This window comes from Ovis aries, chromosome 11, assembly GCF_016772045.2.
Source record: "Ovis aries strain OAR_USU_Benz2616 breed Rambouillet chromosome 11, ARS-UI_Ramb_v3.0, whole genome shotgun sequence".
In the NCBI taxonomy this organism is placed as follows: domain Eukaryota; kingdom Metazoa; phylum Chordata; class Mammalia; order Artiodactyla; family Bovidae; genus Ovis; species Ovis aries.
Genome location: NC_056064.1, coordinates 48,597,383 through 48,604,130, shown reverse-complemented (window position 1 = coordinate 48,604,130; position 6,748 = coordinate 48,597,383). Strand labels below are relative to the sequence as shown.

The following is a 6,748-nucleotide window of genomic DNA, read 5'->3' as shown; positions in this document are numbered from 1 at the left end:
TCTGGGTCAGTCTCCTGACATTCCCCATGACCACCTGGGGTTTTCCACTGCTCACACAAGTATGTTACAGGGGCTGTCCTTGCATCTTTCAGGTTTTTGATGGTTTTGACTTGCCATCCTGGCGGGGCACTGGGTGGAGTAACAAAGACAGAAAGAGTGTGAATTCCTGACAGCTAAGAGATGCTAACAGAAATTTCTCTGTTAGCTTCTTTAAATCACTGTTCTTTTGGTTCTCTGTCACAGCAGCCACATTCATTTCCTATTTAATATACCATTCAGGGTATATTGACTTAATCTTATGATCTAAAGCTTTCTTTTACATGGTGGTTATTTTGAACAGTTATAAGCAACAAGAAGCAGCCACGGGTCAAGTGTGGACTCAAAGCAGACAGCTCCCAGGCAGTGACTGATAAACCATAGAGCTGTATTAAGAGCCTGGACACTGGAGTCAAGACAGCCCTGGGTTCAAATTCAGATTTAGCTAATCCCTGCCTGTGGTCCTGGGGTGGAGAATTTAACTTCATGGGTCTCGGTTCTGTTTGTGCATTTGTAGGTTTTGTTTTCTGGGTTTTGTTCTTTTTTTGGGGGGGGTGGGCATGCTGCCTGGCTTGCAGGGTCTCAGTTTCCTGACCAGGGATTGAACCTGGAGCCTGGCAATAAAAGCACGGAGTCCTAACCACTGGACCACCAGGGAATTCCCTCGGTCTTCTTATCTGTAAAATGCTGTGATAACTAAGTCTTCTGGCAGTATTCAGTGGCCTAGAACAGGGCTTTAGCAAATAGGAGCTGCCTGCCTCTGCCCTCTGTCCCTAGGAATTTGTCTCGCTCTCTGCTTTTCCTTCCTCCCATCCTGTTCTCACTCCCCTGTACTTGCTTTTATTTATTTATTTGGCTGTGCCGGGTCTCAGTTGTGGCAGGTGGGATCTTTAGTTGTGGCATTTGAACTCTCAGTTGCGGCATGTGGCATCTAGTTCCCAGACCAGGGATCGAACCCAGGCCCCTTGCATGGAGCGTGGAGTCTTAGCCACCAGAACCACCAGGAAAAGACCCCTCCCGGGCGTTGTTTACTTTCACTTTCTGGGTTGCTTCTGCCTTAAGCAGGACTCCTATGACCAGCTGGTGTGTTTTACCTACTATTGCCTTCAGAAGGCCAGGAATTGTACCTGGGCAACCTGTTATTTATTCTCCCTTCTTTTGCAATGATACTGCTTCAGCTCACTAAGAGATTGTCTCTCTTTCTTTCTCTCTTCATGGGATCATGCGCTGCAGAGAAATCCCTGCAGTTAACCGTGACCAAGCCTGACTCTGTGACCTGCCAGGCCGTCCCTTCGGTGTAGCCAGCCCCTTTCTCTTACTTTCTCTTCCCTCTGTACCCTGAGGAAGCCCACGACAGGGAGCTGGCAACCTGGGCCACCAAGTCAGTCAGTAAAGCATACCTGGAAGGGGAGAGTGATGGGCCAGGGCTGTCTCAGGCCTTCCATACATCAGATCTTGAAGGAAGGCCACCCACTCTTCTCTGTGTTTCTCTGGGGGCTTGTTCCTGGGAGTTGCAGTACACGTTTGATACTTCCTCGGAGAATGCATGCCAAAAAGGAAAAAAAATGAGGGAGGAGAGACTCCTCTGCGGTCCAGTGGCTAGAATTCCTCGCTCCCAGTGCAGGGGCCTCGGGTTCGATCCCTGGTCAGGGAACCAGATCCCACACGCCACAACTAAGAGTTTGCACGCCACAACTAAGGCCCAGTGCGACCAAATAAATAAATAAATTTATTTTTTAAAAAAAGAAAGAAAGAGAAAAAGAAAGAACAGAGAGAAAAGGGAACAGGGGCCAAAATGTCACTTATCCCATGAGGGAGCCAAGGCTCGGCTCTGAGTCCCTCTGTCGACACAGGGGAGCCCGGCTTCCTGTGGTGGCCTCGATTCTCAGGCATGGGTTCCACCCCAGCCCTGAAGGTCCCAGATCACCTCTCCTCTCCCTGAGAACTTGACTTTTTGCGCAGCCACATAAAGGTGACCAGTGTCTGGTGGCTTGACGGGACAGACTTGCAGGGACTTCCTGCCTTTTGATGCATGCCATTCCTGTGAGCTGGGCTGGGCTGCTGAAGACGAGAGGACCCTTTCGACTTCCTGAGTGTCTCAACATTTAGACTCTTGGGGTTTGTGGTCAGAGACACTGGCATGAACATTGTGTTTCTACAGAGTGTAACTTCTGGGCCCTCAAGTTAACAAGCAAAGCTTTGTGCAAGCCACCCCCAAACCAAACTGACCCAGAGGGTCTGAAAGGCCCTTGACCTTGCTGCTTTTCATGGGTAGATGAGCGAATGATAAGCTGGCTCTGGGGGGATGAGGGCAACTGACTGGCTTGGGGGTCGGGGGGCGGCGGGGTGACAGCATGACCGTCTGCGGCGCTGTCCCCTGCCCTCTGCTCTGGCACCTCAGAGCTCCCTCCAGATGTCACCAGGGATTTCTCCAGCCTCGCTAATTGCTAAGGGCCTGACATAGGTTGCTGCGTTCTAATGCTCTTCCCACTTTCAGATGAGGAAACTGAGGCTCAGTGAGACGAAGCCATTTCATGAGAGGACAAGTCGGAGAGTCTGGGGAGAGGTCGCAGCTGGCTTCAGATGCATGACGCCTCTGCAGAGCAGGGAACAGTAAGTGTCCTCAGCGGGTCGCCTTCCTGGTGGCTAGTTCTCCTCTGCCTCCATGGCATCGATCTCCTGTCCTGGAGATTGTTTGCAGGGTGGACAAGGGACCTAAGGAGGCCTGGTTGAAACTCGGAGAATGTGCCTTCCAGAAACTTCCAACCTGACCTTTGTGGAACTGTGAAAAGAGGATCTCTAGCAACTCGGTCAAACTGGACCATGTCTCCCTGCACCCCTCCTGATTCTGGAAATAGGGTGACTAACCCTCCCTGGTTTTCTTGGGACTCTTCTGGCTTTAAAATTCAAAGACTCATGTCCTGGGAAAAACCCTCAGACAAACCAGTGGGGCTGTTCACTCTACCAGGAAGATCAGTTACTTTGCTTTCCCTCTCCAGCTTCTAGAAAGGAAAAAGTGAGGTTGGAATAAGGTGAGGGGAAATTACAGGAAGGGGAAACTCAAGACAGACTTGAGGTGTCTTCCCACCTTTGTGGCTGTCACACAGAGCTCAGACAAAAGATGGACCAGTTTCTACTACATGTGACTGAAACCTGGGGTGGTGCGCTCCTCCTATGGGAACATTTAGCAGAGAATTTAGCAGAATGGATGCCTGCTTTGGGGCCCGTTGCATGCATGCTAAGTCGATTCAGTCATGTCCAACTCTTCGTGACCCTATAGACTGTAGCATGCCAGGCTCCTCTGCCCATGGGATTCTCCAGGCAAGAATACTGGAGTGGGTTGCCATGCCCTCCTCCAGGGGATCTTCCTGAGCCAGGGATCGTATCCGCGTCTCTTGCTTCTGTACTGGCAGGCAGGTTCTTTAACATGACACCACCTGGGAAGGCCCCACTTTGGGGTCCACCTCTAGGCTACTCCCAGGATGACTCCATGTCTTCCATCAAGGAGGGCCCCTTTCTTTCTCAGTTTACAGGAAGCACCTAGAAAAATGTGGATATATATATATTGATGTGAAAAGATGCTCATGACAAATTGCTTAAGTAAAAAAGCAGGTTGCAGAATGCTCTGCACCATATGAGCTCTTTGCTGTAAATAAATGCATTAGAAGCAGCCTGCCAGGATGACACCTCCTGCTGTCTTTAACCTCATGTCAAAGACAAGCTTAAAGACGCTTGCTTTGATATTCAGAGTAGAAGAAAAAAAAATCACAGCTTTTATTATAATAATCATAATCTCATAATAACATTCCAAGCTTTGAGCTGCTCGCTGCATTTCACCATAAACACAAGTCCCAGAGCTTGTCTGGAGATATCTGTGGTCACGCCAAGTTTTCTTGCTTTTTCTGTTCTTCTGGAAACTTAAATTAATGCATTTGCCCTTTCCTATGCTGAGCACTTTGTTTGTGATTCTTAAACAGCCAAGCTGGTTTTCATCAGAAGTTTCCTGGTACGGGTTTTATGACACTAATGCCCTTTAGCCAAAATGCAGAGTCCAAATTTTGGAGCCCACCAGGGCAGAACTGAGGTGAGGGGTCTGCAGGAACTGTTTCTCTCTCTTCTGGCTACCAAACAAGACATCAGGCCACAGCTTCCATGGTCTTGAGGCTGGAATACCTCCGTAAAGTTGGGAGGCTCCTCTGCTGGGGCGCCTGAGCATGAGGGCCCAGGACTCATTCAGGCCAAGTCAGCTTCCTCGACCACTCCGGGGGAGGTATAGAAAACAGGTTTCCTAGAGATCCTCGGGCAGTGGGCTTCTAGGTGGTCTAATCTCCTACCTCAAACCAAGATTAGTAAAACCACTTGCTAGAAGGCTACTCCTGGGACTTCCCTGGAAGTCCAGTAGTTAAGACTCCATACTTCCACTGCAGGGGGCATGGGTTCGATCCCTGGTCAGGGAACTAAGATCCTGCATGCCATGCGGCGTGTTAAAAAGAAAAAAAAAAGCGACTCCTTTCAACAGTTCCTACAGAGCCTTAACCCAGACATCCTCTCGTCTCTCTGCCACTGAGTTATTCCTCCCCGCAGGCGGCAAACACAGCACCAAGACTTGCTGCCTCCTCGAGTGTTCACTTCCTCACTCATATCGTCCCCAGGAAGACGCTGGCACAGAAGCAGGTTAATCGCACAGCCCACTGGAGCTGGCTGGGGGCTTGGCATCAGCGTCCTGATCGCCCTTCAGCCACCAGTCACTCAAGCTGAGAACCCTGAAGAAGGAAACACCTGTTCTCCCTTCTTAGGGATGGGCTGCGCATTCCCCAAGACGCAGAGTGAGTCACCGCAGGACCATGGAGCGGAATTTACTCACCCCCCAGGAATGGACCCTTGGAAGGCTCCAGAATGACTAGCCTCAAGTGTTCCGTCTCAGGCACGGGGCATTTCCCTCCCCCCACCCCAACCACGTCTGCAGTCACTTCCTCTCTGGACACATCCTGTTTCTGAGAGCAGGCGATTTGCCAGGCAGATCACAGCCTCTGCTGCTGGGAGCAGACGGGCGGAGACATCCTTCCTCTGATTTCTAGTACCTAATCCCATCTTCCTTCCCAGTCAGAGATATCGATCAGCATCTCCACTTTTCCCAGGTCCCTGCACGCCAGGAAGGGAGAGTAGATAGAGAAGGAACGTGTTTCTATCGGTGACTCCAACTCATTGGAGATGCTTAGAACCACCTCTGGTTTGTTATCAGCCTCGCAGGCACATGGTAGTCAAGAAAGGACCTGGGGCAAGGATCATTTCCATCCATCCATTCCCTTCAGCTGGGGTTTCCCTGGTAGCTCAGCTGGTAAAGAATCCGCCTGCAATACGAGAGATCCTAGTTCGATTCTTGGGTTGGGAAGATCACCTGGAGAAGGGATAGGCTATCTACTCCAGTATTTTTGGGCTTCCCTGGTGGCTCAGCTGGTAAAGAATCCACCTGCAATGCAGGAGAGCTGGGTTCGATTCCTGGGTTGGGAAGATCCCGTGGAGAAGGGAATGGTTACCCACTCCAGTGTTCCGGCCTGGAGAATTCCATGAACTGTATAGTTCATGGGGTGGCAAAGAATCACACGCGACTAATCAACTTTCACTTTAATCCCCTCCAACAACAAATCTTTATTGAGTACCTACTATGCTGTTGTTTGTTGTTTAGTCGCCAAGTCTGGTCTGATTCTTTCGAGGCCCCGTGGACTGTAGCCTGCCAGGCTTCTCCGGCCATGGGATTCCCCAGGCAAGAATACTGGAGCGGATTGTCATTTCCTTCTCCAAGGGATTTTCCCAACACAGGGATTGAACCCACGTCTCCTTCATTGGCAGGCGGATTCTGAATCGCTGAGCCACCAGGGAAGCCCCTACCTACTGTGAGCCAAGACTTATTCTAGATGCCAGACTATGGAGATAAACAAAACATAAAAATCCATGTATTTGTATACACCGCTGTATTTAAAATACCTTGTTGGTACAAGGACCTACTGTATAGCACATGGAACTCTGATCAATATTATATGGCAGCCTGGATGGGAGGGGTCTGGGGGAGAAAGGATACATGTATATGCATGGCTGAGCCCTTCACTGTTCCCCTGAAACCATCTCAATGCTGTTTGTTAGTTGGCAATGTGTTCGTGTGTTAGTCACACAGTCATTTCTCACTCTTTACGACCCCATGGCCTGTAGCCCGCCAGACTTCTCTGTCCATAGAATTCTCCAGGTAAGAATACTGGAGTGGGTTGCCATTCCCTTCTCCAGGGGATCATCTCGACCCAGGATTTGAACTGGGTCTCCTGCACTGCAGGCAGATCCTTTACTGTCTGAGACCCCAGGGAACCCCTTAATTGAGTATACTCCAATACAAAATAAAATGTTCTTTTAAAAAAATCAATGTCCTCATGGCAATTATGTATGATCCGCTGGTAGGGACAGCTGATAAACGAGATAAAACGAATAAAAACTTACGGCATGTAAGATAGCGATAAATGCTAAGCAGAGAAAACAAAGCTGGGAAAGCAAATACGAAATGTTGAGTGTGACGGGAAGCATGAAACGGTCATCAGAGGGTCTGGAGAAGTCTTTGCTGCAAAAGGAAGTTTTAAGTAAAGAATGGATGGAGGCAAGGAGTGATCAGTTGGGGGACAAGAGCATTCTCGGCAGAGGGAGCAGCAGGTGTGAGTGCTGGGAAGTG

The 6,748-nt window shown here is 49.7% G+C and overlaps 1 long non-coding RNA gene across 1 annotated transcript; it reads right to left on the bottom strand.

Moving 5' to 3' along the window:
• Positions 1 to 1,745: 1,745 nt before the first annotated feature.
• Positions 1,746 to 4,982, bottom strand: LOC132657435 (uncharacterized). The gene is made up of 2 exons (XR_009595615.1): positions 4,901 to 4,982; positions 1,746 to 3,576 (listed from the first exon to the last, which is right to left on the bottom strand). It is a non-coding gene; the product is annotated as an uncharacterized LOC132657435 (long non-coding RNA).
• Positions 4,983 to 6,748: the final 1,766 nt, after the last annotated feature.